This window comes from Lissotriton helveticus, chromosome 3_1 (genome assembly GCF_964261635.1).
Source record: "Lissotriton helveticus chromosome 3_1, aLisHel1.1, whole genome shotgun sequence".
NCBI classification, from domain to species: domain Eukaryota; kingdom Metazoa; phylum Chordata; class Amphibia; order Caudata; family Salamandridae; genus Lissotriton; species Lissotriton helveticus.
The window spans coordinates 594,158,007-594,182,553 of NC_136061.1; the positions used below are offsets into that span (position 1 = coordinate 594,158,007).

The window sequence follows — 24,547 nt, forward strand, 5'->3', positions numbered from 1 at the left end:
ATCGATGCTTAGACTTGGACTGACTTTTTGCCCCCTAAACCGGATGGAATACACTCAGACAAGAATTGATCTATCCAAGTTTGTCCGTAAACTTAAACTTCATACATTTTTCAAATTAAGATCCACTATAAAAGAAGCAAGACTCATGCAAACTCAGAGCAGTGACATTGACCTATTACTCGTTAATGACCTAACAACTCTTGAAGTTTTGGAAGATCTACGCCAGGAGGGAGGCTCCCGACCAACAGTGACATTGAGTCAACGTGTGAGGCGAGTTGATGTAGAACAGGATACGCAGAGCAGTGGTATGAAACCACCATCACAATTCCTTCCACAGATGCCATACGACGCCATTGACACGTTCAGTGAGGCGGTTGTCAAGGAATTGTTGAGGTTCAGAGAAAATCAACAACCTCCCAAAAATCGAAGTAATTTAACCACATTACAAAAGACGGCTATCAAGAACTTGAAAGGGGATAAATCGGTTATCTACAAACCCTCTGACAAAGGGGGAAATATAGTCGTCATGCCTCGGGAGCAATATGTGGAGAAGGCCTATCGACAGCTAAGGAATCAAGATTGTTATGAGTCGACCACTGCGACTGTATATCAGGAGAGCATCCGACAATTCCATATTCTCATCAATAAATGGCATGGAAAACGAATGCTGGACAGTGTTGAACATCTGTTTCTGAGAACTACTACACCTACCTTACCCACATTCTATCACTTACCGAAGGTGCATAAGGATAGAGTCACACCACCTGGCAGACCCATTGTCTCCTCCATGGGGAGTCTGACGGAGAATCTTTCAAAATTTTTGGATAATTTTTTGTTTGATGCTGTGCTTTAATTAAAATCTTACATCAAGGATACCATAGACTTCATGGTCCATATAGAATCCTTGGAATGGCAGCCATCATATTGCCTGATGGTCCTAGACATCACAAGTCTATATACCTGCATTGATCACAGAAGTGCTGTGAAGTACTTCCTAAATAAGAGACCTTTGAAGTTTGCGATACATAACACCATGTTATTAGAACTCATTGAATTCTGCCTGTTTAATAATATTTTTGTTTTTCAGGGAGAAATGTTCAGGCAGGTGTTCGTGGGCTGGTGGGAGGAGCAGGTGGCCTGGTCTCCTAGGAACGAGCAATGGACCGCGAAAATTGGACCTGAGGGTGGAAGTAATAGATGGTAAACTTACCACTGCCCTGTTTAGAAAGCTGACCGCTGGCAATAGCACGCTTCATGCGTCAAGCGGACACCCAGGGAAACTGGTAAACAGCATCCCTTATGGGGAGTTCCTTAGGCTTAAACGGAACTGCTCCAGAGATTGTGACTTTGGCTCAGCAGTCAAAGGCAGCGTCGATCGATTCCTGGCTCCGGGTTACAATGCTGAGCTCTAAGAGAGCACTTTGAGAAAAGTGAAAACACAATCCAGGAAAGATCTACTTACAATTTAGAATGATTACTACATACTCAGAGGATGCTGATGTACTTAGGAACATCATGAGAAAAAATTGGCATGTCTTAAAAACTGATAACATTATTGGGGCCGATATTCCAGCTAGTCCATTAATAACTTACAGGAAGGTACGTTCTCTAAAAGATAACCTTGTACGTAGTTACCTGGAGACTATACCACCTAGACAGGGAACCCTCAACGATATGAAGGGATTCTACCCTTGCGGTAGATGTAAGGCTTGTGCCTTCAGCAAGAGGGTCCTTTCTTATCAAATTAAGGGACTGAAAAGAGATAAAAGAAAATCAACAAGTTTATGACATGCCTAACCGGTTTGATTTGTCCCTGTGGACTTAGGTACATAGGGAGTACAATACACAGCGTAAAACTGAGAATCTTGGAACATATGCGCACCATTATGAAAAAGGATTCGAATTATCCAGTGGCGCGACATTTCGCTATCAAACATAAAAGTAACAGAGACCTGTTACAATACTTCAGTTTAGGCTGTGTACCATCAAGCATAAGGGGAGGAGACAGAGTTCTCAAATTAAGGAGACAAAATCCCTAATGGATTGAATAGTGGGGAGGAATTGACTGTCCATTTGTATAACTGATTGACATGTTGGGTTGTATTGATTACAGGATTTGGGAAATTTGCCCTTTTCTTTTCATTAACTTCTTGTTAAGATGTATCTTTTTTCTTTCTTTTTGAACACTATTTCATTGGCCGATACACGCAGTTACTTGTGGAAACGTAGGGATCTTGCCTGCAGCCAGCGTAATAGGCGGCAATTACCGATCCACGGCAAGATTCTAATGTACTTTTGTCTAACCACACGCTTGATGTAATATTGAATCATATTTATGGTCAGGTTTAATTATTTCCTTGACTTGTGATTGATTTTAATGTGTGGATTTGACCTGTGTAGTACGAGATTAACTCTTTCAAAGATGGCGCGTGCTATTCTGCACTTTACGCGCTAGTCCCTTGTTGGTTGCCAAGCATCTGCACTCTGTACTTTAAAAATGGTGCCCGCCAGCGCGTTTTCGTAAACTAACACTGATGAAGGAAAATCTCCGAAACGCGTCTGCTGAAAAAACACTGCTGCTGCAACCTGAAAGCCCCGTGAGTGCCGTTTTCTTTTCTGGATTTGTAGTAATTGAAACTTTGACCGGCTTGGGTCTTGTTGGCTAAACGCACCACCAGACCAACCCTTTCTGTTTGGACTCATATATATATATATATATATAAATATATAGATATATAGATATATATCTATATGTATATATATGAGTCCAAACAGAAAGGGTTGGTCTGGTGGTGCGTTTAGCCAACAAGACCCAAGCCGGTCAAAGTTTCAATTACTACAAATCCACAAGATAGAGCACGCGCTCAGAGGTCAAGGGATGCTGCCTAGACCTCTGAGCGTGCATTCTATCTTGTGGATTTGTAGTAATATATATATATATATATCTCAAGGCTCCTGCTTGGTTCCGTCACACTGAGGAGCACGTGGGCACTGGCACAGGGCTCCAATCACAGCCCCAGTCAAACAGTACAAGAACGCCTGCCAGTCGATCCCCCTTCACAGTCCTGTCATCACTGTATCGCTTACGCGTTTCAAAATAACTTTCTTTTTCAAAGGTTTATGATAGTAGGAAGTCAGCACAGCCCAGGTAAGGTCTCCATTTATGCGCGATAGCACGCCCTCTGATGGGCTGATCTGTATGATACTGCGCTAAGCATTGTGGGAGTTATAGTCCTGGAGGGAAATTTGAATCCCTGTACGTGCTTCAATAAACCCTGTTGGTACATTTCAAGCTCACAGATGAGCCTCAGCGGACTTGCGTTCCTTTATCCTGTGCCAATGTCCCACATCCGAGGTTGTTTTATAAGAACCACTGTGGCTGCCGGGGTCATGAGGTGGTGCTCCTCGGCGGCATACAGATCGTGAACACGTCATTCGACCTGGAACAGGAAATGAGCATGGCGAGCAAGATGGATCCATTAGCAACCGCATGGGCAAGTTAGAGGTAAATTTCCCCGTGAGCACGCAAAAACACATCGCGAACGGGCAGTAAAAGCAATCTCCGAATCTTCGCAAAAGTTCTGCATGCTCGGGGAGATTTTGCGCAATTTCAGGATAGTTTGCTAAAGTCAATTTCGCAAATTCCGCCTACCCCTACTTTGCTGTAGAAATGGCAAAAGATATTGTCCATTTCTAACTCCGCGTGGATGGCACTGTGCTAATCCTATGCTAAAACAGTCTATGAGAAAGGCAGACATTTGAGGTGAGCAAATTCAGAGTGTTGCTAATGTTATAGGGTGCTCTATACAAGAGCTGCTCTCTAACTGAACTTTCAACTATTAATGCTTCTTTTTGCATAATGTATGCATCACTCTGTGCCTGAAAAGGTATTGCTTTGACTTATACTGGATCTTACCTTGTGTCTGGACAAAGTAAACCTCTCTGAAGAGCTATAATGATAGCGAACACATGTAAGGAGTTTGTTCCAGTCATTTTTGGTTCGCTTGAAATATATATTATATTTATATATTAAAAGAACACAGTTTTTTCATACTTCAACTCCTGAAAGTTCGAATTTCCTATCTATCCATATTTGCACATATTGAACTTTAGGCAATACAATTTTATATCTCTTCATTATTATCTTAAACATGTAAACCTTGTGAGAAAGTGCCATCTTTCTTGCATGGGTATGCCCCCACTTTTCGCTGAATTGCTGATGTGCTTTGACTGAGTGTGCCATGGGCTCCTGCCCACCAGGTGCCCAGGGCCTGTGTTTCTTCCCTAAAAATGTGTTGAAACTAAAACCCAATTGGCATCTCTAGCCACCTGACAGCCCCTAGTAAATGGTACCCTAGGTACCCAGGGCATGTTGACCAGAGAAGACCCCTAAGGGCTGTAGCACTTATTGTGCCACCCTTAGGGGCCCTGTACCCTGACACGCGCACACTGTCTTTGCAGGTTGAGTGTCTAAGTACAGAACTAAACCGAGAGTCAACATGGCACACATCCCTGTGTGCCATGCCCACAAGCTCACTGCCCTGGCATCCATCAGTCACCCCTCTAGCTGGGTGCCCTATACCAGTTGTGTGGGCACAAGTGCATGAGCCCTGTGCCCCTACAGTACCCAGGGCCATTCCTGGGCACTGTAAGTGTAGTGCTGCCATTAACAGTATATGGTGCTGGGAGGTCATCATTACGAACTCCACAGCACCATGATGGCTTCACTGAAGACTTAGAAGTTTGATATCAAACTTCTTAGCACATTAAACCCGCACTGATGCCAGTGTGGGATTTAATGTAAAATGCATGACAGAGGACATCGTAGAGATGCCCCCTGAAATCTAACCAACTCCCAGTGTCCTGACTGTGTGTCTGCCGAGGCTGCCACCACCAGACATGTTTCTGGACCCCTTGGTCGAGACCCTGCCGCTCTCTGGGGCCTGAAACAATGCACATCCTGGGACGAGGTGCCAGACCTCCTCGCCCAGGATGGGCAGGCGAAGCTTCAAAGGCATACAGCCTTTGTGAGCTTCTCCGGGCCACTTGCTGTACTCAGCAACTGGCCCCCACCGGTTCTGACCCCCCCCTCTGGCGGGAAGTACGGCAAGAAACCCTAAGTGAGGAAAGAGGGTGTGCCAGCCTATGCCAACCCCACCCCTCAGGTGGGAGGGGTGAGACGAAGCACAACTCCGGCCATCTTGAAAATGGGGAGCCCTGCCCAATCACAGCTAGGTTCCTGCCCCCCTCCCACATGAAAGGGGCAGGCTAGGGGGTGTACCCACCCCAGGGCGGGGACCCATTGGTCACTGCCCTTGCCCTACCTGTAACACCCATAAATTTAGCATTTAGGGGCACCCTGAACCTTGCTTCCTCAGATCCCGATTGCAACAAGAAGAAGAACAAGAAACAAGAAGACCTGCCGCGCAGCTGCTAACAAAAGTACAATGTCCACTGACTTGGCCCCAGAACCTTACAGGCCTGTTAATCCTTGAATCTGCTCCTGCGAAACTCCGACGTCTCCTGTGGACAGCAACTTCGACAACCCCGGGGGACCTGCCTGCCTTGAACCTTCCAAAAGACTGGGACTCCCACTAGCAGTGGTTCTGCTCAAACAGCAATACTCCTGGTGCCAGCCTGGAACCGCGAATCCAGCCCAATCTGCACCCGGCAAGCCCGGCCTGTGCATGAGTGACCCAAGACCACGAGGACGTCCCCCCGTCGACTGTGACTCGAAGTGCAGAGCCCAAAGACCCTCCTCGACGAACCAGACGATGCCTGCAGCCTCAGAACCAGGGACCCCTCCAACAGCGACCAGCTGAGGGTAAGATTTCCCAACACCAAAACACACCCCTGCACCAGCGTCCTACGGCTCTCTGTGCCTTCCTTTGGGGTACCTACCTCTTCTCAAAGATCCCAACTTACCTCTCGAAGTGGTGGTCGCACCTGAAGAATCTCCGTCCCACAGTCTGCAGCCTTTGTTCACTTTTTAACTTTCCCATTGAATAACATTGAGCGCCCAGCGGCTCAAAAGCGCCCTGCACCCAGCTGCCCGAGTGCCGCTGGAAGTGCAACACCTACCCTACTTTACTTCCCCACTTGCCCTGAGTAAGTGACCAGGAGCCCAGCTTCCACAGCCGCGTGGCCTGCTTGCTTGCAGCCACCAACCAAAGGCCCCCTACCCTCCATTGGATTGCATTGGGCCTACTCTCTCTGCACCCAGCTGCCCCTGTGCGGCTGAGGGTGTGACTACTGTACCTTTCCGACCCTGGGAGACCCCCGAGTCTATGCCCAGAACCTTAACTCCACCAATAACTCACTTTCCTTCCATAGGTTAACATGGACTGGTTTTCCCTTGAAATTTCTTCTAAGTGTGGAGTTTTCAAACTTTAAAATATTCATCTAAAATCAGCCAAATACCGAATTCTGTATTACTCACCTGTGATCGGGAGAGAAGCCAGTACTGTACCTTTTAGCCCAGTACTGAACCGCATAAGTAATCCGAACTGTACTTACCAGTTACCTGCATTTTCTTCCATAGGAAACCATTTTCTGTGAAATTTATCCTGTCGATTTTTGCAAACTACAAATATTCTTTAAAAATCATACCAAGTACCAAAATGTAATTGCTTACCTGTCTTTGGTAGAGGTCTCAGTGCTGAACTTAGGAGTCCAGTACTGGATTACAAAAGTAACGAGAACCTACTTTACCTGTGACTTGAATTTCCTCCCCTAGGATAACATTGCTTGGTTTTCTCTGAAAAGGTTCCAAGTGTCAACTTTCAAAAAACATTTATATTTCTTAAAAATCACAACTGTAACCAAAACGCTTTTACTTAACTGTTTACAGCTTAGGTCAAGGAACTGAATCCAGGGTCCAGTCCTGTGGAAAGAAAATTAATCCTTAAAGTAATCATCTGCATTTATGTAGAAAAACCCATTGAGCTCAATGTTAAATTGTATTTGAAATTGTGTTGCCAATTGCAACCACTGAAGCTATTGTAATTACACAATCTATAGCCTTTTTGCAAAGTAATTATCTAAAGTCACTCATATTGAGAAAAGCATATTTTGATACCTGTTGGTTCTAAAATAAAACAATTTTGATATAAAACAATTGGCCTAGAGTTCAGTTCGTGAGTGTGTGAAACCTTTTGCTGACTGAGTGTGTACAACAAATGCTTCTGCAGGATGTGAACATTTTTCTGGGTCACCCCCAGTTACAGGATGTTGCAGTAGTCTAGACGCGACGTAACAAGAGCCTGTATAATCGTCTGTCTAGCCTCTACTGGGAGAAGGTCCACAATTTTTCGCAACATCCTCAGAGTGCCAAAACAGACGCCAGCCACAGATAATATATGTTCAGAGAATGAAAGGGAGTCATTGAACCACACTCCCAGGTTCTTAGCTTTGGCCTTAGGGGTTGGGGTGGGCCATTTCCTCCGGCCACCACAAGTGTGACCAGAGGGAGGGTTGCTTACCCACCACCATCACCTCCGTCTTTTCCGCATTCAGCTGCAAGCAGCTGCGCTTCATACCCTAAGTAGACCTTAAACTTGGCAGCTGTTTCTTCCTCCTCTTGCTCCAGGGTGACTATCAGCTGTGTATCATCAGCATATGATACAAGTTTTACCCCATGTCTCAGCACAATATTTGCCAAGGGGCGCATGTAAATATTAAATAGGGTGGGGCTAAGAGCCAAACCCTGCGGTACCACTTGCAACAATGGACAGACTCTGGATTCAAAAGGATGCTGGAGTACCTGGAAAGACCTGTTCTCGAGGTAGTTTTTAATCCACCTCCATATCACTCCGCCGACCCCAGCCTCCGCAGCCGTTCTAAGAGAAGGCCGTGGGAGACCGTGTCGATGGTGGCATTGAGGTCAAGGAGGATGAGTGCAGTAGTTCTACCCTCATCGGCCGCCATTTTTAGAGCCTCTGAAGTAAACAGAAGAGCCGACTCGGTACTATGTTTGGGTCTAAACCCAGATTGAGTTTCATGCAGTATTTGTCTCTCTTCCAAAAATAAGGATAGTTGGTGGTTCAGATATTTCTCCGCAACCTTAGCCACATAGGGTAGAAGAGATATAGGTCTAAGGTGTTCTGGGAGAGCAGGGTCGAGGGAAGGTTTTTTAATAATTGTACCACCATAGCATGCTTCCATTTGATAGGGACCTCACCAGAGCTAAAAGAAGTGCTCAGGAGCGAAGTGAGGACTGGAGCAATTGCTTCTTTCCCTATCTTCACATATTTTGAGGGAATCGGGTCACGGGGCGACCCAAATTTAACTGCCTCCATATGGTTAAGAACTTCACTTACTCAAGGTGGGCGGAAAGTAAAGCAATTGTTACTACCTAACCCCTCAATTGCAGGAGCAGGTATATGATTCCTGCTACTTTCTGGGAAGGCAGCATAGATGATATCTATCTTGCTCACAAAGAAGTCTGCAACCTGATTGCAGTAATTAGTGGAGGCGGGCACTGTAGCTGTTGTGCGATCCAAAGAGGACAGTTCTCTTACCACATTAAAAATGTTCTTAGTGGACTTTCTGGCCGCATCAATATAATGTCCCATTTCTCTATGGGAGCCTGTGTTACAGCCTGTTTACGGCCCTAATACAAGCTCCCATGTAGAAATAGGAGAATGCGACAGCACATGGTGCGGTCGCATCGTAATAACCGCCCTGAGACCGCAACGGTGTCGAGCGGGTTCAAGTCCACCAGACCTCATGCTTGAGCTCCTAGTAACTAGTACTCTGGTATTAAAAGTAACACCTGCGTATTAATCCAATTCCTCCTCATGTTACCCTTATATTCCTTGGACTCCGTCCCTAAAAATATTACAGTTGGGTTTAAAAAAAATTTAAACTACAATTAAAAGAATATTAGTACACAGATATTAAAATGAATACGTGTATTAATAAACATATTCCCCACCCCGTACTCCTATTCCCTTGTTTCCTGTCCGTAAAGCGAGTGTTACATTAGTTCAAAAATATGTTTAAAGATAAAATTAAACTTAAAAACATTTCAGCAAAATCAATTAAAAACAATGCCTCTGTATTAATGCACTAGGACCCATAACCCTGTATCCCTTACATTCTGTCACTAAAGAGGAGTGTAGCAGTTCTTTTAAAAATTATTTAAGTTTACTGATAAAATGTATATCTAACACCTACTAAAAAATAATCAGGTTTTAAGATGAATTCCTGGGTATTACTACGCTACCCCACCCATAACCCCTATATGCTTTACATCACAACCATGAAGGAGAAGTTTGTTGTAAGTTAAAACATATTTATATATAATGTTACATTCAAATATATTTTAATTGCAAGCATCAAAATTAATGCCTGGGAATTACTGCACTTCCCCTTCCATTACCCCATATGCCTTACATTCCGCCCCTACAGGTGAGTGTTGGAGCAGGTTAAAAAATATTAATATAAATAATATTACAATTAAATATATTATAATTCCCAAAAATAAACAGTTATTAAAATGTAATACCGGGGTATTAATACACGCACGCACCCATTGCCCCTATATCCCGGGCAACCTGTCGTAAAGGTGAGTGTAACAGATCTTTTAAAAATTATTTAAGTTCAATGATAAAAGTATATTTAAATATATTTCAACAGCTAGTAATCAATACTCGGGTATTAAAATAAATACCTTTGCATCAATGCACTGTCCTGCCCATTACCGAGATATACCTTACATCCCATCAAGTGAGTGTTGTTATAGGTTTCAAGTATATCTACATTTATATATAATATTATAACATTGGAAAGTTGGAAGCTCCATTGAAAACAATGGAGTGCTCTGGGCTTATAATGGCTGGTATAAGCCTGGAGCTCCAACATTCCAATGATTCTTTGGTCACAGCTCTGGCTGTGAACAGAGGCTTCAAGGACCCTGAGGGGATTCCAATACCCTCACGCTCCCATAAGGCTTTGTTCTTTTTTGTTTTTTTTTAAATATATTTTATTTCCAAAAATTGATACACAGGAACTAAAATGAATAACTGGTTGTTAATCCACTTCCCCATCCATTACCCCTGTATGCCTTGCATCCCGTCCCTAATGGTGAGTGTAGTAGTAGTTTTAAAATAATTAATTTCATTGTTAAAATTACATTTAAATCCTTGTCAACAGCTGGTAATCGATTTGCTGGTATTACAATTAATACCTGGGTATTAACCCATCACAACGCCCATTACCTATATATACCTTGCATCAAATCCCTAATAGAGAGTGTTGGAGCCGGTTAAAAAAAACCTTGTATATATTACATTTAAATATATTTTAATTTCCCCAAAAATATTGCAGAGGCATTAAAATGAATTCCCTGCCTAAATGTGAGTGCTACAGTTGGTTTAAAAAAAATTAAGTTTAGTGATAAAATTAAATTTAAGTAAATGTTAACTCTTACTAATATGCTCTCTGGTATTAAAATCAATACCTTGGCATTAATGCACTTCACCGTCCATTATCCCTATGTTCCAACAGACTTGTGGTCAGAGTTTCGGAAAGTCTCCGATTGACTTCAATGGGAGCCTGTGTTCCGACCGACAACTCGGGCTCCCATTGAAAAAAGGGGTGGTAGCGGAAAACCTTGCACCCTGTGGCGGGCACCCCATGGTACCTGTCACACTGTGCATGATTCTACAGAGGGGTCCCTTGGGTACCATCATGGACCCCAACCGGGGGCCTCAGGATGAAGTGGGGCCTGCTAAGGGTCCCCCCTCAAAGTCAGTTTCTCACAGCCTTTTTGTGTCGGACAGTCCAAGTTGGAAAGGCTGTCTGAATCTGATATCGTAATACGTCGGTAGGAAACGCGGTCTGTAGAGCTGCACGTTTTGGCTTCCACCAGCTGAGTTTTTGAATGCTGTACGGAGTCTTTCTGACCGAAATCATAATCGGGCCCTAAAGGTGAATGTAGCAGAACTTATTTGTTTAATGATAATTTTATAGGCAATTAATGTATACACAGGTATTACAATTAATACCTGGGAACTAATACATTACCCCACCCATTACACCTATATCCCTTGCTTCCTGTCTCTAAAGGTGGGTGTAACAGTACTTTTAAAATGTTATTTAGGTGTAATGATAAAAGTATATTTAAATATATTTCAATGCCCAGTAACTAATACCAGAGTATTAATATACAACCCTACTTTCACTTTTGTCTACACCAAAACATGCAGCCTGCAATGGCAGGCTTGCATATCCTAGGTGAGGTGTTTCTTAGGGAGGCACAAAGCGTGTTGAAGCATTTAGTACCTCAGGCTCTAGGCACCCCCCGGTACCACTTACTAGGGCCTTACAAAGGGTGCTAAAGGTTTTGCCAATTGGGGGAAACAATTGTACATTTTAGGGAAAGAACACTGATACTAGGAACCTGGTTAGCAGGATCCCTGTACACTTCAGTCAAAGTTACATCAAATACCAGGCAAAGGGGGTGGGGGGGACGGCTACTGCATCAAAAACCCAGTTTCCAACAGTTTTCCATTGTTGCGCCAGCACCTAGTAGACAGTAAGTTGACTGACCTCAGAAAGCTTGATGAGGAGGCGGGCCTCTGAGCTACCACCAGAGTGTCCAAGAAAGTATATGGGGGTGACAGCCACATAGGTGCTCTGGGTTTCCAACAAAAGAAAGGGGGAGGAGAAACACCTAAATGTTAATATTACTCAAAAGGCCCCAAAATAACTCTCATGGGAGTAGTGGTAACCAGTCCCAGTCTGAGCCTAAAAATGGGTTCTTTAACCATAAGACAGGCATGGTTGCACCCCAATGTACAGAGTTCAGCAAATGTGTGCACAACAAGGGCAAATGCAAATGTCCCTTAAGGGCACACCCCTCTACCTGTGGGCAGACAATTGGGGTGTCGAATGTAGTGCGCGGGAAGTAGGTAGTCCCAGTTACTTTTGGGGGACAGGCAGAGGTGACCCAAGTTATCCTGGGCGATAGAGAAATAGTGTCAAAAGCCCACATGCCTTCCAATGCTTCCAGATATAGGATGCGAGCCACCATTAATGGGCAACGTGTGGAGGCTCTGTGAGACAGAGAAGCCAGAATGAAAACTGACAAGTGTCAGCGGTTGTCTGCAGAGCAGGTTCTAACAAACATATTCCAACAAGTCCTAATCGCCGGCAGCCAAAAGAACCAGCTACCAGTGTCTCCGGTTCCCATTCAGTGGTGGGAGCATCTTAGATTCGCAAGTCAATGTTGTCAACCTACAGTTCCACAGTATCAGCTAAGTTGTGCAATAGTGCATGTAGGAGTGACGCTTACGGCGGATGGGGGACATGTGCCTGCTATTGAAGCTGAGCATGAATGAAAAGTTATTAAAAAGCTGAAATACTCCGAGCTTTGCTGGGTTGAAACTGGTGAACTTCAAGCGGGTAAGATAGCGGAGCAGACGGTGCCAAACCTAATGAAATTTAGTTTCTGTGCGAGGTAAGTTGTGGGAAAGCTGTTGCATCACCATCACATCCCAAGGGCGGCTGAAACATAAAGAAATTGGAGGGCAGCTAGCTTTTTCCACTACATTATTATAAACTGTGTAGCATTCAGTATGTGGCTGATAAGCTTCCAGTCAGCGGGTGTCATTGCTTCCAGGGCCGGACTGGGAACAGAAACTGGTCCTGGCAAACTGCTCGGCCGGCCCACCTTTTGCGGCTGAGCTCTTTGCAGGGGGCGGTTTTGGCTGAGTTTGTTACAGGGGCAGAAATTGCAGGCCCCCTGTAACGGAAACGGCCCCCCCAGGGACCCACAACCAAGCCCCACCCTGGCGGCCCACCATGGAAACACCCGGTGCCTGCTATGGCCAGTCATGCCCCGATTGCTTCCAAGACAAGGTGTTGCACACCTAGTATAACTGTGAGTTAAGATGCAGGGAGTGGTTTGTCTATGGTGACCTTGTTCCAGGATCGCTTTTCAATATGTGATAAGTATGTACTACTACTAGTACACACTGATGGCAGAGGGAAGATGTGGAGGGGTATATGCTGGACAAGTAAGCTGGTGTAGAACACCATTGAACCATGATCTTATAATCCATTTACCCGTGGGATAAGTTGCGGTAAGTTTTCAGAGCGTCTCACCAAAGGGTTTCCCATTGCTCAGATGAAATGCCCAAAGTGATGATAATGTGAAATAAATGTGGTAATTAATAAAAAAAGTACAACTTCTAAAAATTGCATTAAATACTAAACATACAAAATACACTATTCCCACTCCAAATATAAATGAATTCAGAGAAAGTGTTTAACACTAAACATAATAAATGTATTATTCCCACTCCAATTTAGCTTTAATCCGGGAAGGTACTGTACACCAAACAAAACAGAAAAATTGATCCCGCTCTAAACATAAATTAATTTAGAGAAAGTGCTGGACATTAAACGAGCATATTTTACTATTCCCACTCCAATATAACTGAAATCATGAAGGGTGCTGCATAGTAAAATAAAAAATAAAACTATTCTCACTTCAATTAATTTACGGAAAGTGTTGGACACTATAGGGGTCATTATGATGTTGGGTGGAATCACTTCTGCCCGACACTGCATCGTCATGGGACCGACTGACACCCGGTCGGCGGTCTCAACCGCCTCATTAGGATGCAATTGAACACTTTTTGGTCGCATTCCTACATTTTACTGGGAGCATGCAATCCGGCCGTAATCCTGCTGTAATGAATGTTCCCATAGTAAAATGAGAGGTGCAGTTCATCCCTGCACCCCGTGGCAGCCTCAAGGTGCCTGCCACAAGGTGCAGGCAACAACAGGGGGACACCTTTGCCTCCAACCGGAGGCCATGCACCCAAGGGGCCCTGCTGGGGGCTCCCAAAGATGCTTCCACATGCCACAAGTCCACAAGTCAGCATAGAAACCATGTTGAAAACCATCATCCTGTTCTCAAGGGCGGAAAGGCCCCCCCTTGAGATCACAACACTACTTCCTACTGGCAGACAGGCACTCCAAGCCCGTCGTAAGCCAGCCGGTAGGCTTCCGATGGGCAAGGAGAGCCAGCCGGTAGGACCGGTAAGTTTCCTTTCCAACCGCCTTCATTGTAATGAGGCGGTCAGAAAGGAAACCGAGCAGCTGATTACAATGCAGCTGTAAAGGCTCCGATCGTAGGTCTGAGCCTTTACGAGCCACATAGTAATCGCCCCCTAAAAATACGAAATGTACTATTCCCACTCCAATATAACCTAAATCAGCACAGATGCTGGACACAAAAAAAAATTACTATCGTCACTCAAAATACAAAATATGAATGAATTCTGGGAAAGTGCTGGACAGTAAACATAAAAAAATAAATAGTCCCACTCTAACCATAAAATATTTTTTAAAATGTGGTGAACAGTAAACACGTTCATACTAATAACAGGGTTATGAAGGCATGCGTTCAAAACGCATGCATAATTCCGACATACAATCCCAATTCAGGCCTCAAAGAAGTCAATGGGAGAAATATTCTCATGATTATTTTTTTTTAAACTTCCCACTTACTTCTTCCAAAATAATGGTATGTATGTGAGTGCTTTGATAGTATGCACTCCTGGTAGTTTGTTCACCTTGTCCGCTGGACTCTCCCAGCGTACGATTCTGCTAGTGCGGCCACCATGACTCTTGGTCCAGTGTGCTCGCCAGGTGAGGGACTTCTACTGGGATTTAATCGCCGCGGTTCGTGCCTCTACTAGCCTTACTTGCCTTCCTCGCTTTAGTCTTTCATACGACTGCCGTTGTGTCAGGGACAAAGAACAGACAACCGACTGATGCTTTCAAACAAAACCCTAGCCTTGCACATTATCTTCAATTAATTCCCAAATTACTTGTAAGTGGGCCCCCCTGAACAATATAACCACGCGGAGGTGACCCAACTAAACGAATCACTCTGCTAATCTCTTCCTCGATTGACTCAATACCCAGGCCGGCTGTACCCCAAGAATTTTCGCACCGAGTGTCCCTCAGCATTCCCCTCCTCCCTTAATCTGGTTCTCAAATAAATGTCAGACTGCTCACCCTGTCCGGATGATAATCTTGACTCAATAAAGATTAAAACGTTGTTGACCCCCCCTCCCAACACCCCCCAGGAAAATCCCTCCATTGTATTTTTTTTTGTGGATTACCCTTTGTTGTTTATTTGATATGTTGTCCATTCTCACTTTTTCACTCAAGTCACAATACGCACTCTATCACTTATGTGAGTACCTGAACATATTTCTGTAATATCGACATGTTGAAAAAAGCAAAATGATTACAATTTCACGTTGCCCTACACGCTCTGCTCCCATATTGATCTAGTCTCTATTCTAAATAATTGTTCTCGTTTTTGGACTATTTAGGCCACACTTGAACCACTGTTCTCCTTATATACGTTACAACCCCAGGTTCATTTTGTGGGGTACCCTTGTTTTTCTTACACTCCTTTAATTATATGCACCCAGCAGCTGGGTTTTTCCTTTAGGTTGCGCCGTATCATGTTAAAGAGGGTGTAATCCTGCCCTTTCAGGCAGCAAGGTGGCTTGCTGCACTGCTCTGTATGAAATAATGATGAATCTGCCCCTCAGGGTGACTGGCAGAGGGAAACAGCAAAGTCCAGTCCAGTCCAGGTCCAGTTGCCACTGGTCAACTGGCATTTTTCACAAGAATGTCCTCTACCGCTTTTTTAGGTTCCTAGAGCAACTAAGGGGATCAGCCTCATGATCTTTGGAGACCTGTCCTTGAGTTTCAAGAAGTAGGGGGTCAATACTCCTCGGGTCCTGCTTGCTGGTCACTAGTCCAGCATTTTTCTGAGAAAGGCTGGATGTGGGTCCAGATTTGTAAGCTTCACCAGCCTGTGGGTGGGGGAGAATCCTATGACATTACTAGTTCCTCTATTACCAATAGAGTAAAGGCTCCCAGACCGTGATCGACCCAACTTTGCAGCAGTTCCTATTTGCCTTACTGTTAACAGGCCAAAAATGCAATGTGTAAGAGCAAATGCACGATGGCAAAGGTCTTTGGACACACTAAACTTGGACTCTGGGGCTGGGGGTTTGATTGGGGAGTGTAACATGGTAATCCTAGTGCCATCCCACATCTAAACCTAAAACGAAGTTTGAAGCACTCACTGTACCCACTTCAAACCCAGAGGCAGGTGCCTGGTAGGTCACAAGCACGGTCTTTCAGTAAAATGCATTATATGCACAAGAATTGTCTTGGCATCATGTTCTCTCCCTGTAAATTGTTAGATGTGGCTCAGCAGACCTGTTAAGCGGGATTGGACATTACAGTGTCAACAGGATGCCTACAGCCTCCCCTCTGAATATTCTGAGAATTCTGAGGGGTCATCTCTGCCCATTCAGGTCAGCCTATTGCTTGCTCCTGGGATGCAGTACACACATGTTGCACACCTTTTACCAGGCTTGAGTACAGGATGAGAGTTGGAAAAAGTGAATACTATTTAGACTTGTAACAGCCCAGGTAGATTAATGGTAACTTCCTATTTAATAAAAATAAAAAATAAAAACACTCTGGTTTTATATATAGGACAGCAAGACCTGCCAAACCAAAAATAGCTTTTAGGGACTTATTGCTTTAGGGACGTTCTTTTATCAATTTTCAACATGTGACACTTTTAAATACCATCCACCCAAGCTTGTTGGATACAACACTTACATAGGGGTGAATTACTAATATTTAAAAGGGAGGTTTTTAGCTTTTACAATTTTTTATTTTAACTGTTCACTGGGCAAACTTTACACTGCAGCAGTCAAGCTACAATGGTAGCCCTGGTGTCACGTTTCCTTTGTCGTACTGAGTGGAGTGTACAATAAGTGCTGTAGTTCTCACATCACTTTTCCATTACCATGCCTTGGGTGTAGTTTCTACATCATGCATTATGGACTTAGCATGCCAATCAATGATTAGTCAATGTCTAAAAGCTTTAGGGTTTAGATCACATTCACTGGGCACTGACAGCATTGCCATAGTGTGCATAGTCTAAAACAGCAATATATTCCACGAACAAAAGAGGTTGAGAGTGTAAAAAGGAGCAATTCCTCATGCCCACTTTATTATTTTAAACAAGAGTTTGTCTTGCAGCAAAATGAGGATTTCATCATGTTTCAGATTTATTTCAAAACATGCCACATTTATTACAATGGATACCAATTCAGCTCAAAGCTTCTCATATTCACTTAAACGTTGACCATATTAATTTTAAATACACAAAAAAAATTTGATGGACAGAATGCAGAACAATGTCATACATTCACTCCAGTACAGAGATGTGGGCCTAAATCCATCATTTTTGTGCTCATCATGCCATTCCAGTTGGAACCCATCCATATGCAAATCAGTCTTGACCCTGAGCCCAATGGGAAAAGTCCAGCCCGAACTGTCAGGCCAGGTCCTCCCTGGACTGTAAACAAGTATCCTAGGACCGGTTTTGGGGTTTCACCCCTCATCAGCCCGGATAGCTTGACTCTAGTGGCAAGGAGAGCACGGGCATACCCGTCCCACTCGGGGTGACAAATGCAAAAACAACAATTGATAGACAAAATGCAGAACAATGTCATACATTCACCCCAGTATAGAGATCTGGGCCTAAATCCAGCATTCTGTCCATCAAATGTCGCCCCAAGTGGGAAAGGTATGCCAAGACTTGGGTCCCGTACTCACTGTGGCTGGGTCCAAGCTGGGGTGGTGTGGTGAGCAAAAGAACAATGGATTTAACCCAGAATCTTGTGACTGGGGGTGAATGTTTGCATTGTACAGCATTCCGTCCATCAATTGTTTCTTTTGCATATGTCGCCCCAAGTGGGAAGGGTATAACCAGACGTGGGTCCCATGCTCACTGCACCGCTGCATTCAAGCTAGCCTAGTTGATGAAGAGTGACATACCCTGAAACCGGTCCCAGATGCTTGTTTCCGGTCCAGGGAGGACCTGGCTTGGCAGATCAGGCTGGACTGTTACTACAAGAAACAGGGTCAAGACTGATTTGCATATGGCTGGGTCCAAGCTGGGGTGGTGTGGTGAGCAAAAGAATGATGGATTTAACCCAGATCCTTGTGACTAGGGGTGAATGTTTGCATTGTCCAGCATTCCGTCCTTCAATTGTTTCTTTTGCATATGTCACCCTAAGTGGGAAGGGTTTGCCTAGACATGGGTCCCGTGCTCACTGCACCCCTGGATTCAAGCTATCCTGGCAGATGAGGGGTAAAACCGGTCCTAGGATGCCTGTTTTCGGTCCAGGTAGGACATGGACGGGCAGTTCAGGCTGGACTGTTCCCACAAGGAACAGGGTCAAGACTGATTTGCATATGACTGGGTCCAAGCTGGGGTGGTGTGATGAGCAAAGGATTGCTGGATTTAAACCAGATCCTTGTGACTGGGGGTGAATGTTTGCATTGTCCAGCATTCCGTCCATCAATTGTTTCTTTTACATATTCATTTTAAGGCATAACATATTAATTTCAACTGCGGTCATATTCATATCAACAGATGTTAGATTCAGTTCAATGTAGGTCATTATCATTTTAACACTAGTTAGATTAATTTCAGTGCATGGCATACTTATTCAATTGTGTGTCATATTCATTTAACATGCGGCAAATTAATTTCAACACTTTTTATGTTTGTTGCTATACCTGTTTTATCCATTATGACATGAGTGATATTTATTTTAACATATCAAGACTTAATATAACAATTGTCATATTCCCTTGAAATTGTGTAATTTTTAATTCAATAAATATTACTTATGTTAACACGTCATGAATGTTTCAACATGTGTCAGAATTATTCCCAGATGTGCAATATTCATTTCAATAGATGTTGTATTTAATTCAAAGCTTCTTATATTAATTTAAGAGTGGGCCATATTCATTTTAAGGCATGGCAAATTAATTTCAACTGTAATCATCTTCATATGAACATATGTCCTATTTAGTTCAGTGTAGGTCATGTTCATTTTGACACTGGTCATATTTATTTCAACTTATCTTACATGTGCCATATTCATTTGAACGTAGCTTTGTAGTCATTGCTGATTGTCTGGCATTCATTTCATGTGGACCACAATCATTTGAAAAAGTATTGCATTCAATTTAATATGTATCCGATTGATTCCAATGGATGTTGTATTCAGTTCAAAGCTTTTCATATTAATTTAAGTGTGGGCATATTCATCGTAATGCATATTAAATTAATTTAACTGCAATCATATTCATGTGAACATTTCATATTCATGTCAGTGTTAGTCATATTAATTTTGACACGTAATATTTATTTCAACGTATCTTATATTCATTTGGACATGTGTCATATTCATTTGAACATCGCTTGTATTCATTGATGTATGTATGACATTCACTTCATGTGTGTGACAGTCATTTTAAAGAGTGTCAAATTCAATGTAATATGTGCCATATTCATTCCAATTACGGTCATATTCATTTCAGCACTAGTCTATATAATTTCAATAAGGGTTTTTTTACTTGCTTTTTCATTGTATTCTTTTCAGCAACAGCCATATTCCATTCAACGTAGTTGCTATACATCTCGGGATATCTTTTATCCAATTCAGAGTGTGTGTAATTTCAATTGTCCACTAGGTAGTATATTCATTCGGCCATGTTTAATATTTGTTTTGACACGTTACATTCATTATGGTGTGTGTTAAATTAATTTAGCAACACTCCATGCATATCAGGAGATGTCTTACATGGGGATCTGTAATTTTGACATGAACGGCTTCCCATAGATTTGCTGGGCCAACCATAAACATCCTTGGACCTGGAATAGATGCGCCGTGGGGGATACAAGTTGTTGAACCGGAAACACATGTCGATAGACACGGTTAGCCCAGAGACACAAGTCACTGGATCGGTGACAACTGGCATGGAATAAATGTTCCACTGGGCTGTGAATAATGTTGCTTGGAGGGACATAAACTTCACTGGGTTGAGATTAATAAATATTTTTAGACTCTGATAAATACACGTCAATGGGCTGGGCATACGCATCACTAGGCTGGAAGAAATTTCACTGGGCCAGGAAAAAAAAAAATATATATATATATATATATCCCAACGTAGAGTTGAGCCCTCGATGGAAGAAGCCACTTGATCGGAATAAATTGCATCCATTTCATTTGGGAGCAGTTGCAGCAGGAGACGCAGGGGAAACAGTCATCTCCTATTCTTAGCCAGACCGGTTTCGGGAATCTTTTCCCTTTCTCGATGGCGTCTGCATACAATCAAGGTTCTTCATGCACTCAAATCTAAAGGGCCTGCCCTAGTGGGCGTGTCCGCAAAACGCGGCATTCTGGATCCTGTAGTGCATGAAAGTAAATCTCAGGTGAGTTCTTCAATGTAGCAGTAAATTAAAACAAAGTTTATAAAACCCTGTGGGCTGATGCGCTGTTATGCTGGTTGTCCTGTTGTCTTTATCCAGCTGCTCCTGGACACCGGTCTCCCGTGTAGAGATCGCGCCGTGTGGCGCCATCACGGGTCCGCACTGAAGCGGCTGGCTTTCTTCCTGCGGCTGGGCTTGTACCGCAAAACATCCCAATGTAGAGTTGAGCCCTCGATGTAAAAGCCACTTGATCGGAATAAATTGCATCCATTTCATTTGGGAGCAGTTGCAGCAGGAGACGCAGGGGAAACAGTCATCTCCTATTCTTAGCCAGACCGGTTTCGGGAATCTTTTCCCTTTCTCGATGGCGTCTGCATACAATCAAGGTTCTTCATGCACTCAAATTTAAAGGGCTTGCCCTAGTGGGCGTGTCCGCAAGGCGCGGCATTCTGGATCCTGTAGTGCATGAAAGTAAATCTCCGATCAAGTGGCTTCATATATATATATATACACATATATATATGCAGCTCCAATTCCTAAACTGTCAGCCAGGAAAACAGCACTCGAAAACAAGACTGGTGCTCGTACTCGTTTTATTTTCGGAACAGAGTAAACAGACGCGTTTCGGCTTCAAGTCTTCCTCGGTGTCAATTGCACTTAGCAGGTGAGCCGTACATATTGTGTTGGTAATGTTGTAAACATAGAAGACGGACCACACCCTTAGCGTATCTATGGGGGCCATCTTTGAATGGAGTTAAACATTTGTATAGCCGTGGATCGGCATATCACCCTTCAAAAGAAATGCTGTTCGGGGTTTGTATGGTCTCGCAGGTAAATAATAATTTTTTAAAAAACAATTCAAATTGATTACTTAGTTGGTCATATAGACCTAGGTGTCTTGCCGTGGATCGGCTGGGTGCCCTCGTGCCGAAGCTCTAACGAGGGCAATACCATTAAGAGACCATGTGCGATATCATAATAACTCCATATCACCATCTAAATTCAATACCACTCTGCATATCCATATGCAGTGTCTACAACATATTAACAATAACAATACATTACTTCGGTGGGAACTTCATCTGTTTTAGAATTTGTGCAGAGATCAAAAAAATCAAAAAAATATAGTTTTGAGAAAATTACATCCTATTATATCCTAACACAAAGCTGGGTTCGCCCCATATAAGAGAATGAAGAGTTCATGAGCCCATAAACTATCAGATCAACTTATCCACACAAAGAAATTAATAGTTTGGTTAATCGATTGCCTATACCTACAGAATTTACAAGATTTACAAGGTATGGTTAGTTTGCCTAGTCACCATATTCGAATTCAAATTCATTACCCTATTTAGAGCATGGCTAATTCAAGAGATTCTCATTTATAGCAACAGACTTCACGAGATGCATATGGTCTATATGACCAACTAAGTAATCAATTTGAATTGTTTTTAAAAAAATTATTATTTACCTGCGAGACCATACAAACCCCGAACAGCATTTCTTTTGAAGGCTGATATGCCGATCCAAGGCGATACAAATGTTTAACTCCATTCAAAGATGGCCCCCATAGATACGCTAAGGGTGTGGTCCGTCTTCTATGTTTACAACATTACCAACACAATATGTACGGCTCACCTGCTAAGTGCAATTGACACCGAGGAAGGCTTGAAGCCAAAACGCGTCTGTTTACTCTGTTCCGAAAATAAAACGAGTACGAGCACCAGTCTTGTTTTCGAGTGCTGTTTTCCTAGCTGACAGTTTAGGAATTGGAGCTGCATATTTTTGCGGGACCCACTACCGCAGACTGCACCCATCCGCGAGTGCCCCGATTGACCAGTGGGACTGGGAGCTTCGAAACTGAAGACGGGCACCGCTGTACCGCAACACGCCACTAAGTACGGGGATCAAGAAGTTTGAAACTGACTGGCTGGAGGAAGCGACCGGACCGATTGAGGAGACCGGAGCCAGATCCCTTCTTAAGGTGAGCACGCGCTCAAGAGCATATATTTGAGCAATTGCGACACACAGTAGGATGACAGAAAACTAGAGACTGGTGCACTCGTACTGACATAACAGAGTGGAAACGAGAAGTCCATTCAGGACATGTATTGTGAGAATGCACGCAGAGATGCAGCCAGGGGCATGTTTAGAAAGCAGGATGCAGTAGCTGCAGCAACAAACATTCAGCAGCCACAACGACACACAAAGCTGGAAGAACTCCTGATTAAGTTGGAGACTTTATGAGCGCGAGGTGCGCAAGTGGTGGGAGGCAACAAGCTTGCAGAGCTACATCGACGATAAAAGGGTACCAAGAGGCCTCAGAGTGTACACCATCCCATCATATGAGAACCCTGATCCTCAACTGCTGACAGACTGGGCGGCACATACCGCAAACTACTGCGAGGGAACTTTACGAATCCTAGTCCAATATGCTTGGAGCGACCGCGACAAAGCTTTAGCGGAGATCGCAGCATTAGAAGCAGATGATAAAATCACAGCACTAAAAGATCAAATGAAAATCAGATTAACCAAATATGAAGAAAAAATAAAAACGAGAAAACAAGAAAAATATACCAGAGACGAAAACGACTACTTACAAGGTAGAGTACTTACCTTTGCCAGAAAATACGACGCCCCCAGAAAGGAGGTGTACCGTAGGAAAGCCTTGGGCATAGTCTCACCTGAAGTTACATCAGAATCAGACGTGACTGATAGTGAATCAGTGGAGGACCGCCATAAGAAATCCACAGCTGAGAGATCAAAGGGAGAACAGGCAGCCTCAACTCCCCATTTTCAGGACGAGTTCAAGGTCATACGCCAAGCATGGTTGCGTGGGGGAAAGGTGAAACCACCAGAAAGTCAAAACGCAGGACACGCAGGGCAGGCGGCGGCAGGAGGAGGGCAAAGCCAATCCAGGAGAAATCGAAAGAAAACGAACAGATTTTAGAAGCAACGGAGGATCTAATTGTTGTTAACCTCACAAATAAATCATTGACTGAGGCGGAAGAAAATGTATTGCGTCTGGGGCTAACCTTTAGCCCAAACAATAGATCCGAATACACGCAAACTAGAATCGACCTGCATGGTTTTGTAAGAAAACTTAAACTGCACAAATATCACAAAATCAGAGCAGTAACAAAAACTCCGAAAACAATAATGAAAAGAATGACGGCCACTGACTCACTGTCGTGCAATGATCTGAAAAGTGTGGACAATCTCGAAAGATTAAGATTAGACTCTGACACACCAAACTCACAAGATGCGTCAATGGTCGAGAGAGCATTAAGGATGCAAATTGAACAGGACAAAGATGAAAGTTCATTTAAACCGGCGTCTACTTTTTGCCCAATAATGCTTTGGGACGCCATTGATGCATTCTCAGAAACAGTCCTAAAAGATCTAGTGGCAATGAGAGGCAAGCTGAAAACATCAAAATGGGTGGATAATATGACAATCGAGCAAAGGAATGCACTCAAAAATCTTCAACAAGATGAAGAAATTATCATATAAGGGCGGAAATGTTGTGATCCTCTCCAGGGACTACTATCATAAAGAAGCCCTAAAACAACTAGCGGACACTAGCTATTATCAAAGAACAAATGGGGAGAGATACAATGAGAGTGTAAAGCAATACGATGAACTCATAAATAAATGGTATAAGAGATCGACGCTGGGTAGTGAGGAGAATCTCTTTCTACGCAGCAACAATCCAACAGTACCCACATTTTACCACCTGCCGAAACTCCATAAGAATGCCACCGAACCACCAGGGAGGCCTATAGTCTCATCGATTATTGGCTTGACGGAGAATATGTCCAAATTTATTGATAACTATCTATTCCCATTGGTTAGAGAGTTGAAATCCCACATCAGGGATACTAAAGACTTCCTGATGAAAATTGAGGATCTAACATGGGAACCAACATATTTGCTGATGGTTTTGGACATATCAAGTCTTTATACGAACATAAGACACGAACTGGGCATTACAGCTGTTGAGCACTACCTGAATAAGAGACCAGCAAGATTTGCCTTACACAACTGTATGTTGTTGGAATTCGTTGAATTCTGCCTGACAAGCAATATTTTCCTGTTCGATGACCAACATTATATACAGGTATCTGGGACGGCCATGGGTACCTGCTTCGCTCCCAGCTACGGGAACCTGTTCGTGGGCTGGTGGGAGGA

The 24,547-nt window shown here is 43.5% G+C and overlaps 1 protein-coding gene across 7 annotated transcripts in view; it reads right to left on the reverse strand.

Annotated features, from left to right (window-relative positions):
* Positions 1 to 24,547, reverse strand: part of KANSL1L (KAT8 regulatory NSL complex subunit 1 like) — a 3,925,143-nt gene that overhangs the window by 3,855,250 nt on the left and 45,346 nt on the right. The window lies entirely within an intron of this gene.